Source organism: Alexandromys fortis, unplaced genomic scaffold, assembly GCF_014885135.2.
Source record: "Alexandromys fortis isolate MF-2015 unplaced genomic scaffold, M_Fortis_MF-2015_v1.1 scaffold_17, whole genome shotgun sequence".
Lineage (NCBI taxonomy): Eukaryota > Metazoa > Chordata > Mammalia > Rodentia > Cricetidae > Alexandromys > Alexandromys fortis.
Genome location: NW_026067896.1, coordinates 4614130 through 4626364, shown reverse-complemented (window position 1 = coordinate 4626364; position 12235 = coordinate 4614130). Strand labels below are relative to the sequence as shown.

At 36.2% G+C, this 12235-nt stretch overlaps 1 protein-coding gene across 12 annotated transcripts in view; it reads right to left on the bottom strand.

The window, feature by feature from the left end:
* The window catches only part of Rims2 (regulating synaptic membrane exocytosis 2), a 373273-nt gene that overhangs the window by 246483 nt on the left and 114555 nt on the right, over positions 1–12235 (bottom strand). The gene's annotated exons all lie outside the window — the stretch shown is intronic.

Below are 12235 nucleotides of genomic sequence, written 5' to 3'. Positions count from 1 at the left end.
ACCTATTAGCTTTAGCTTCTTATTGGCTAACTCTTACATCTTAATTTAACCCATTTCTATTAATCTGTGTATCGCCATGTGGCTGTGGCTTACCAGCAAGGTTCCATCAGGCATCTGTCTCTGGCAGGGCTACATGGCTTCTCTGACTGCCTTCTTTCTCCCAGCATTCAGTTTAGTTTTCCCTGCCTAGCTCTATTCTGCCCTGTAACATGCACAAAACAGCTTCTTTATTAATCAATGGTATTCCTAGCATACAGAGGGGAATCCCACATCACCTCCCCATTTGTTATCAACAAATGGGTGCCATTTGATGACAGAGGTTTCTGTTCTGCCTGACCCCAAAGCTGTTCAGCCCTAAAGAAACATACAGAGTCTACATTAATCATAAACTGGTTGGCCTATTAACTCAAGCTTCTTATTAACTCTTACATCCTATATTAACCCATAATTCTTGTCTGTGTCAGCCATGTGGCTTGGTACCTTTTATCAGCAAGGCATATTCAGCTTGCTTCCTCTGTGTCTGGCTTCCTCTGTGTCTGGGTGATGACTACAGACTGTGTCTTTCTTCTTCCAAAAATTCTCCTGGTCACCCAGCCTATACTTTCTGCCTGGCAACTGCTCAATCAGCATTTTATTAAAACAATACAAGTGACAGGCTACAAGACCATTGTCCCATAGCAAAAGAGAGAGAAAATACTGTCAGGAAAAGCCTAAAAAGAAATTTTGGCAATGTTGTTGTCCTTTATGAAACTACCTGACAGATCCTTTAAATGATCATTTAAATGAACACAAAGTAGAATCTCAGCAAAAAGTTATATTCAATAAATAAGAAGAGAGAGAAGGTGACTCCATAGTCATAGGAATAGAAAGCAATAGAGGAACAGTTCTAAAGATGACCAGGATTTAGATGGAAGATATATATACATACACTCAGAACTGGGAGAATTTCAGGAGATTAATGACAGTCTAAATTAAAAAGCAAACCTGATGTGGAATTCCTCTCTGTATGCTGTGATTACCATTAATGAATAAAGAAACTGCTTTGGACCTATAACAGGGCAGAACTTAGCTAGGCAGAAAAAACTAAACTGAATGCTGAGAGAAGAAGGCAGGGTCAGAGAGAAGTCATGGAGTCCCACCAAAGACAGACACTGGGCACTTAACCTGGTAAACCACAGTCAAGTGGCTATAAACAGATTAATGAAGATGGGTTAAATTACGATGTAAGAGTTAGCAAATAAGAAACTAGAACTAACGGGCCAAGCAGTGTTTTAAATAATATAGTTTCTGTATGATTATTTAGGGTCTGAGCTGCCAGGCGGCCAGGAAAAACACAAGAGACCTATTACCACACAAACCCATCTCCTCAGGGTTCAAGGAGCTGTTTGAGGAAAAGACTGAAATGTTCTAAGAGGCAGAGGGACGCTGACAGCAAGGAAAGAGTGTCTTCCCGGCACGAAGGAACCATTACACAGTCTGAACTCACAGAAACTGCGGCAGCACACACAGGCCTAAACAGGTTCCAGCCAGACAGTGTCCCCGTGTTGAGAGGAAACGACAAAGGCTCCCATCCCTAACTAAGAAGATATCTGCAATCAATATCCACTTACAAAGGAAAATTCATTTTCTCTAGTGAAGCCTCATTGAGTATAATGACTACATCTACCAGGAATAGATGGCTAAAGTAAAATGAACTCAATGGTATTTTTGTGAACTTCTGTCTCACAGTGTTTTGTTTGGAGATTTGTGTTGCATTGTCTTTTGCTTATATATTATAGTTTCTGACAATGTGTTTTTATGGTATGTGTGAATGTGTGTGTAAGTGTGTATGTGTGTGTTTTGTGCTTTTTATTTTTAATTACAGCTTGTTTGTTTGTTTGTTTGTTTGCCTGACTGTTTTCTAAAAGGAGAAAGAAAGGGCATGGAATTGGGTGGGTAGGGAGATGAGAAATGTCAGAACAAACTCCAGAATGGAGTCTTGTGAGAACACTCCAAGAAAACCAGAAACCTTGATAGGAGTGAGTTTACTTCAGATTACCCATTGCTTGATGTTGTTATTCAACTGAATGTTTAAATTATCCTTTATATGCCTCTATGGAAACATGCTTTGCCATATGTGGCTTGTCCTCATAATTGCATACAGTTTGAACACATGAGAAATTTACTTCTGTGACCGTTCTTAACACTCAGAGTATAAATTGTCTGGGGCTCTAAATAAAGTTGGCTATTGCATGAGACTTTAGTCTGCCTCAATGTCTGCTCCTTTCTCCGAGGTGCCATTGGCTCTAGAGCAGAGATAGAGAAGGATCAGGGAGTGATGTGGGATTCCCCTCTGTATGCTGTGATTACCATTGATTAATAAAGAAACTGCTTTGGGCCTATACTGGGCAGAACAGAACAAGGCGAGGAAAACTAAACTGAATGCTGAGAGAAAGAGGGTAGAGTCAGAAGAAACCATGTAGCCCTGTCAGAGACAGGTGCAGGATGGAAATTTATCTGGTAAGCCACAGCCACGTGATGATACACAGATTAATAGAAATGGGTTAAATTAAGATGTAAGAGCCAGCCAATAAGAAGCTAGAGCTAATAGTCCAAGCAGTAATTTAATTAATACAACTTCTGTGTGGTTATTTCGGGGCTGAGCTGCTGGGAACAAGCAAGCACCCTCCTACTACAAGGGAGGGGCTGAAGATGCAATACCATGCTCAGAATATACTATATGAAAAACATGTCTCAATTTTTAAAAATATGAAAGCAAATGGCAGAAACTAGAGAGAAGGCATTGGTGGCTACAGTGAGCGCTGGGCATCTGAAAATGTTTCCAACCCAAACATATGACTCCAACATAGCATCGCATTTGTGACTGTAGTGTGCCCTTTGACTGAAAGACATTTTCTTAGCAAGTGTTTTAATCCACTTTAGTAATCCATTGACTCAGAGTTCATCAAATGAAACATAACTTGAGTTACTCCAATTAAATCACAGGACTCCTTAAGCAACACAAAATATTTTCTGGTGGTCGCAGAAGAATAAATAAATATTCCAAGTATTATGATTGTACAAACCATTCATGAATGGCTTTGAAGGATGAGGGACACAAGAGGAACACAAGAGACCTCTAACACTAAGAAAGAGCCCTACCCCAACAACTCCTAAAGAAACAGAGACTTCATCTGACATCTGGGAATAACTAAAGGCTGCCAAGTATGTGAAGGAATTATCAATACATGCTTCCTAGAAGTTTTCGGATAGTCACTATATGCTTTGAACTCAGCCCTAGGAATCTGGCTGAATACAACTGGGTTTATAATTATGAAACTTCAAAACAATAAATAAATGCTTAACTTATAAAATTTATGTTAATTTGTTGTTACAAAATAGAAAATGAATCAATGAAAAAGTATAAAATTGTAAGACACATAAGCAGGTAAAGAATTCTAAATAATATTTGCACTATATAATCAAACTGTGGTACGTCATCTAGTTGAAGCTGTTCCTTTATGTACTTGCTACAATGCCAATAGTAAAGAACATACACAATCATGTCCTTCATTGTATGTGCTTCATGGGAAATACAACAATATTCTTTAAAGCACACACTGCTTCAAGCTTCTAAAGTATTTCCATCTTCAGATTTCTATTCTGTGTAAACAGTTCTGAGAACAAGCTGTTCGGCGTATCTAGAAAATGCAGCATCTCCTGTTCCTATGATTGCCACAATTCATTTGAAATTGAGGTGTGCCGTAGAAGAAGAGAAAAAAGTTATGTACAGAAATAGATTGCAAAAAAAAATATGATGTAGGGATTTTAAATTTTTTAAAGATTGTTCATAATTACAGATAGTTATCATATTTTTAGCATATACATTGTTCTAAAATCTGGAATTTCATCTTTAGCCTACTCATTCTAATTATAAACAGCATGAGATTCCCTTTAAAACTTCCTGTACGGAATGTATTTAATGGGCTTGGGATGTAGTTCAGCTGTCAGAGTGCTAGCCTCACATGTAGAAAGCCCTGGATTGGGCGCCCATATTCAGCTGCATAGAGAATTTAAGACCAGCCTGTGATATATATCTGAGACCTTGACTCAAAAGAAGAAAAAAAAAAAGAAAACCACTGAACTGGAAGCACATCTCATTAGAATGTCAGGAAAAAGTAGTCCTGCTTTTCCTTGTCACTCTATCTAATTAAATACTTATATACAATTCAGATATAATTAAGATAATAATATTTCAGCTACCATCATCTCAAGGAAAACACAGTTTGTGGTAAAGCTCAAAATCATGCATTAAACCATACTACAGGAAAATGGATAAAATAGTTCCATGTCCAAAACACAATTCCATATGTAAAAAAAACTCAAAACATAATTAATACATTAAAAAGTCATTACTTGAAAGTGAATGAGATACAACCTGGATATCAAATTAACAGAGAAAGATGTTTCAAGCAACTAACTATATCAACAATGGTCAAGAAAATAAAGATTAGAAGCTCATAATGAGGTAGGAAATAGCAAAAAGATAGGAAAGTACAAAAAAATTTAAAAAAATAAAATGGTAATTAAAAAAGAAAAATGTATAATTAAAACTCACTAAGCTTTTTATCCTGTTGATCATAAAGGAACATAACTCAATCTTAAATTTGGTCTCTGAAGAGAGAGAAAGAAGGTGCAGAGTTGGGTAGGTGAGGAAGTGGGGAGATCTTTGAAAATTTGAAGAAAGGGAGAGCACCATCAGAATAGATTTATTAAAACAGCAATATTTTAAAGGGGGGAACAGAGGCATTCAACTGAAAACTTATAGAACCCTGTAAGATATTCTACAGAAAGTTCTAAAACACATGTAACTAGACAGTCAAAGGAATCAAATAAAAAATAAATAAAATTTTTTATAAAGAGATAAAAGGTTTGCACAGTAGCCAAAAATTATCAAATTAAAGACATACTCACAAATCTAAAAACTGTAAGCATGACAAAAACCCTGTGTAAGTATATCAAGATGAAGCTGTTATGAACAAAGATGAAGAGAAGACTTTGGAAGCAGTCAAGAGAAAAAAAAACCCTGAACACAACAATGGTAAATTACTTATTTATCCATCTGAAACTGTGAAGACCACTTTAGCAACAGAACTTGAACATGAAAACAACATATCTGTCCACTGAACACTCTACACACAGTGAAAACAATCACAAGCAATGAATACCAAAGTTTTCCATCTAAGAATACTAGAAGAAATCTGCATCTCAAGAAATACTAAGAAATTCTCCATGCTGCAGAGTCTACAGAGAGAGACACTATGAAGTGAGAAGCAGGTGCCCAGTTACAAAAGACTGGTAAAACTCTGCTTAAGGGAAAATCACAGTACTGGCATACAAGCCTGTCACGCATAGAAACGAAAACACAGCAGTATAGACAGTTGAAGGAACAGGCAAGTGGATTTGTGTTGTTGAAAAGCTCATGATTCATTCAGTGATACAAACCAAAGACTAAGTTTGCAAAAGTACAACCAACAAAATCTAAGAAGACGATAACTGAGGTAAGCGAGCAGATGAAATAAATTTCTAAGACACAGTCACCGACTTTTAAAACACCAGGAAAACAAATCCAAGTGGAGCAAATATCTAAACAAAGCATGCCTGGATGCAGGCATATCACTAATTGCGCTCAAATATGAAGAAACGTTCTTTGTAAAAGAGAGAATGCTGGGCAGGAAAGAGAGCTCGGCAGCATGAACACCCACTGTTCCCGCAGCAAAACTAACCAGTACTACCATGACTCTGGCTCCAGGAGACCCAACACCCTCTGCTGGACTCCAGAGGCACAACTTGCAGGTAAAACACTTGTGCACAAAAAATAAAACAAGTGTTTTTTTCTTAAAGGCAAACAGTGTGAAAGTTATTTTCAAAAAATTACCTGGTTATGTAAATAACCGTAATGCAAAACTTGAAAAAAGATGTTATGTTCTAATTTAAAAAACCTATAAAGGATCTTTTATTAACAAAGATATAAGCAATGCTTATCATAATCATAGAAAATGTAAAGCGGCAATATATAATGAATAACATACCATTATCAAGTGGGATTTTATGCAGAAATGTAATGATTTAATTAAAAATAATATATAATTCACTTTGTTAACAGAGTAAGGGGGACTAGCATAAAATTCCAATAATCACAGAAAAAGAAATTCAGAAATGCAAACATATTTCTAATTTTAAAAAGTTGTTACTAAACTGGGCAGTAGTGGTGCAAGCCTTTAATCCCAGAACGTGAGGCCAGCCTGGTCTATAGAGCAAGTTCTAGGACAGTAGGACAGCCAGGGCCACACACAGAGAAACCCTGTCCTGAAAGATAGATAGATAGATGATTGATAGATAGATAGATAGATAGATAGATAGATAGATAGATAGAAAGAAAGAATAGATAGAATGGATAGATGGGAATAGATGGATGGATGGATAGGTAGATGATAGAGAGAGAGAGAGATAACAGATAGATAGATGATAGATAGATGGGTAGATAGATACATAGATAGGATAGATAGAATGGATAGATGGGAATAGATGGATGGATAGATAGGTAGATGATAGATAGATAGATAGATAGATAGATAGATAGATAGATAGATAGATAGGATGGATAGATGGATGGATGGATGGGTAGATGGATTGATAGATGATAGATAGATAGATAGATAGATAGATAGATAGATAGATAAATAGATAGATGATAGATAGATAGATAGATAGATAGATAGATAGATGATAGATTTTTAATCACACAAAAATCACATGTATATCAATTGTCAAGTTAAAATACAACAAACATACATACACACACATTTTAAAGATTAAATAATTAAATGAAAACATGATATATCTCCACAATGGTATTTTATTTCATCAAAAAGAATGAAATTATAATACTTGCAGGGAGATCCATGGAACTGGGATGGGGATCATCATTTTAAGCAAAATAACCCAAATTGAGAGGGAAATATTAGCTGTTTACTGACATATGAGGAATCAAAAACTATATAACATACAGATATAAGCGTCATGGAAACAGATGAACTATGTGGAAGAAGAGGTCCAAACAGCAATGTGAGACAAGGTGATGGAGGAACTATGAGGTCAGAATAGATATACATGTAGAAAGACACCAGTGTGACATGAAAACAATAAAGTGTAAGATACACAAACTGATTCGGTTTACCATAAAGATTTAGGGCCACATAAAATACACAAGTAAACCAATAACACAGAAAAGGTAGTTCCGCAATAGAACCACATTTTCCCAATGAGTCCATTTTCTACATTTTGGCTTTACTCAAAACAGTCCAATGGGAAACATGTCCTTAGGTCTTCTCAGCAACTCACAGGAGGACAATCAACTATATGTCTGGAAAACCATTAATCTCCCACACACACCACTCACATTATAGAAATAAAAACTTTTCTGTGCTTCATCTAATCAGTCTAAAATTCAGTCTAAAAAAGGGGAAAGAAAACATAGTTTCTGACTTGGAAGTTGACTATAATAAATTAATAAATAGTCCACAGAAAATAAAAACTATAAGAAATAAGAGGGCAGATCCCCATCAGAGAAACAAATGGCCAATGAGTACATGGAAAGCTGTTCACATAGTCAGTTATTAAGAAAATTAATTAAAAGGGGACATCAAAGAAAATGGCATTAAAAGTTCATTAAAATGGCAAAACTTAGCATAACTAATATCATCAAAAACTCTTGTTGATTCAAAGTCAAAATACAGACTATGGAATAGCAACTGCTGTGGCCAGTGTGTCCAAAGCTCTCTGTGTTTGAGTGTGAAATGTCCCCATAGACTTCTGTTTTGAACAATTGGTTCCAGCCGGCAGTGGTGTTTGTGAACTGATGTGGGAGGTCCTTCTGTATATGTGGTGCTTTTATCGGTTAATGAATAAAGCTATTTTGGCTAATGGCTTAGAAGAGTAAAGTCAGGCAGAAAAACTGAGCAGAGATATAGAGAGAGTAGGCAGAGTTAAGGAGATGCCATGTAGCTGCCAAATTAATAAAAATAGGTTAATTCAAGATGTAAGAGCTAGCTAGAAATATGCCTGAGCCACTGGCTGAACAGTGTTATAATTAATACAGTTTCTGTGTGAATTTTTGGGGGGTATGGGTGGCTGAGAAACGAAAGAGCAGTCTCTGCCTACACTCTTTAAGTGACGGAGTCATGCTTGAGGAAATACGGACCCAGGGGTGAGACTGGGCTTTGTCCACCAGCTTTGTCCACTGCCTGGTGTCTTGACCTCTTTCTCAGCGTCCCAAAGGTGTCATAATATGACCAGGTGGCCTTTGCTCTCGTCACCATCCAGCTCCACCACGACAGACTGTATAACCATTGGAACTATAATCAACCCTTCCATTCAGTGACTTTGCCAATGTATTTTTATCACAGAAATTCAGACTTGTTAGTAAAAGCTTACAGTGTACAATCATTTTATTAATGAACTACCATTATAAAGCTAGCAAAGAAATGCCCTATAATCTACAAATTCCAGTTTTAGAAATTCATAAACTTATCTGTCCAGACTAAAGATTTGTGTAAGAGCATGGTGTGTTCATAAAATGGGATTTTATGCAGGAATGAAGTGAATATATACATTAATACACATAAGTTTTAATTACAATTATAACAACATATATGTTGGTTTTACTAGTAGGCACATACGCACCCTCAAGTAACAGAGACTAGGCCGAAACATGAAGCAATACTACCCAACCATAAAGCTACAATTGGGTATAGAAAGTCAAGGAAAAATCAATCTTCATGTTCGCATAGAAGTTCTCTTTCACATTTTCCACTAATTACATGTACTCGAACATTTCAGAAGTCTTACAAAAGATGATAAAGCTTAAAGGAATATAAGCTAATCTAGTCTTAAGTTTGATTTAAGCAATTGGACTTTATTTGTTCAAGAGTAATATGACAATGGTGGACCAAAAAAGTTTCAAACTGTGTTTCTTGTAATTCAACATAATTCTGTGTCTCGCATTCTAAAGCAGAAACGGTGAAGTTAAACACTACACAAACACCCTCCTGGCAGAAGTATGACCTTAAAAGTCCTGGGCAAAAACCTCTCGAGAGTGTTCATGCTGCAATGGTTAAAGTGTTCACACAAGTTTTAGAAACACATAGAATTTCTCAAATTTCAGAATCTAAATTCAAATGGTCCATGCCTCCAAGGACCGTATTTCTTCGGGACATAAATTTCTGTGACTAATTCACACCTGTATATAGAGTCAGAGCAGAGGACCACAGCATGTCATAGGAGTGTTCCCGGCTGTCCAGACCATGAAATAACCACACAGAAACCATATAATTTGCAATACTGCTTGGCCAATACCTTAAGCATATTTCTAGCTTACTCTTCTATCCTAAACTAACCCATCTCCATTAATCTGTTTATCACCACATGGCTGTGGCTTACAGGCAAGGTAACAGGCTGCATCTGTCCCCAGCAGAGGCTACATGGCTTCTCTTGACTCCTTCTTCTTCTTGCCAGCATTCATATAGTTTTCCCTACTTAGTTCTACTCTGCCCTATCAACAGGCCAAGGCAGTTTCTTTATTCATTAACCAATAAAAGCAATACATATACAAAAGGACTTCGTATACCAACAACACACACAAAAATGAGTGAATTTTATCACGCAACAAACAACATCAACATTTATAAACTTACTAATAATTAGCTTAACTTTTTAAAGATTATTTATCATCATATAAAAGCTGCTAAGAAAAATTATAATTTATATTAACCTATCAGTTATCAGCAAAAGAGCTGCTTTTAAAAATTATGTCATTGAAGAAATCACTTAAATGCAACCAATATAATTATTAAGCATCTACGTTAATTATGATATACAATCAAGGACCATAATAAATATTCTAGTAAAAATATCAATTATATACATATCTGACTCAAGTCATTTTTCTCAGAAATCAAAGACAAGCAATTGTAAATGTAAGCTTCCATGACAAAAATAATGATTACATATATACTTAATAAAGTTTAAATATGTACATAAATTGTGTCCACTGATAACTGAATGCAGGACATGTTAAGATAGATAGTTTCTAGAGTCCATATTTCCTTTTGCTTCCAAAGCCAGGATCACAAAAATTAACAATTAAATTTCATGATGAATTCAATTCTTTATGCCTCTGAATATAGACAGTCCAGGAAATACATTTCCTAAAATGAAAAATTATTGTGATATGATTATGCCAGGCACAGCAATGCACAGACTGTGCAGATTGCATCCTCCAAACTCTGGGAAGAAAGCATGCTGCTCTCTCAATGTCAGAGTAATCATTAATGTGCAGGCATGAATAACAGCGCCTGTGCCAAAATTTATGAACACAAATTAGTGGTTTCATAATAAACCAAAGCAATAGTAAATGGGCTGTAAAGGATTAAGTACTTCTGACCGTAAGAACTACCAGCCTAAATAAACATTTATTTTGCAAAATCGTGCAAAATATTGATGTTTAGAACTGTTGTAATGCTACAGTAGAAATAATGTAGTTTCATTAGGTAAGCTAAGCGTTATAATTCATTTTGGTAAGATGCGGTCTATCATTTCCTGCCAAACACCTTTGTGAGAGAAGAGCGGCACTGACAGTAACCAATGGCAACGGCACAGGTCGGGGCTGCTTCAGCTCAAACAGATAGTGCCGTTCCTGTGCGTGCCGTTAGAAAGGCCAACCAAACAATAGTCCCTTCCCTACTACAATTTTGTCTTAGATTAAAAATGAAATTTTTATGAAATTCTGCATAGCCCATTGTACATAGGTGCAAGAAATAGAAAAATATTTATAGTATCTTTTTTGAATAAATTCCAGTGTTGTTGTGCCCCTGTGTGGTCAGATGGAACAGAAAACTGACTGTCACACATTTAATGACCAAAACAATAATTGCATCTAAAGAAAGGACATATTTCTTCACTGTATGGCAACGCTCAAGACCAACAAAGAGAAAATGTAGAGGATAAAGTATACTCTTACATAAATTTTATCACAAGGCAAGTCATTGCTGTTATGTTCATCTGCTGCCCATAGCAACTGATAACTCCATGCACTGCTCTGCCAGAGACAGACTTCTGGAGTCCAGACACATTTAACCTTAATTCCAAAGCCAGGATCACCACAATTAAAAAATTAGGATTCATGATGAATTCAGTACTTGAGGACTTGTTACTGGTGATACGGGAAATTATCTGCATGCCCTGGTTAAACAATTTGAAGAGAAGTGAGCTTACAATGAGAAGACTAGGTGACCAGAGTTTCATCAAAACCTATCAGATGGTTTTGTTGGAACCCAGGCACTTCCTGTTTGCATGGCTGGATCATGAGCTGCTTCATCTAAGCAGGAAGAACAGAGCCTCTCTTCCACCTCCTTCATGCTCTAAAGCAGTACTGAAGGACCAGAAAGAAAAGAAGCTAAGAACTTTCAGCCTGAAACATGATAGTCAACCATATGATTCCCAAACCAACACTAGTCTAAACAATCTGTTCGTTTCCACTAACAAATATCTAATAGTCATAGCTAATAGTTTAGCAATCCATATCAATCTCCAGTTCAGTGATTTATGATTTGCATAATATTACTGCATACATAAAATCTTTCCTTCTCTGACAAGTTGAACTTAGAAATGCTCTTAGAGCACATTAAAAAGATTTTCAGTTTTAACCTTTTATTGCTAATGTGTCCTAGAAATCAACTTCACTGCCACCTAAAAGCTGATAAAAGTTGAGTTGCTTAAAAATATGATTGATTATCTAAGAAAAATTTTCATTTCAAAACTGCTTGATAGGGTATCCTTTTTATAATGGCTTTTCCCACAAGTGATGTACAGTACTCTAGTAATTTTTCTTAAATGGTAATTCAGAATAAAATTACTTCATCAAACCTACAATGTTATTTTCCTTCCACTTCAAATATTATAACTACTATCTCAGCACCAATATTGAATCTTCTATCCAAGTAATCTAAACAAGAAATGTCTACCGCTCACATAGCAGCCAGAACTGGAGTGGATTATGTAACTGAAGGACTCGGAGCCCCTGGCTGCAGACCAGCGCAAAGGCTCTACCCCATGTGCAGCTTCTGATGACAGCTCAGCTCCTCCGGCCGTTCCTTTTTCATTGAAGACGGAAACTTTAAAATTATATGGTTTTTGT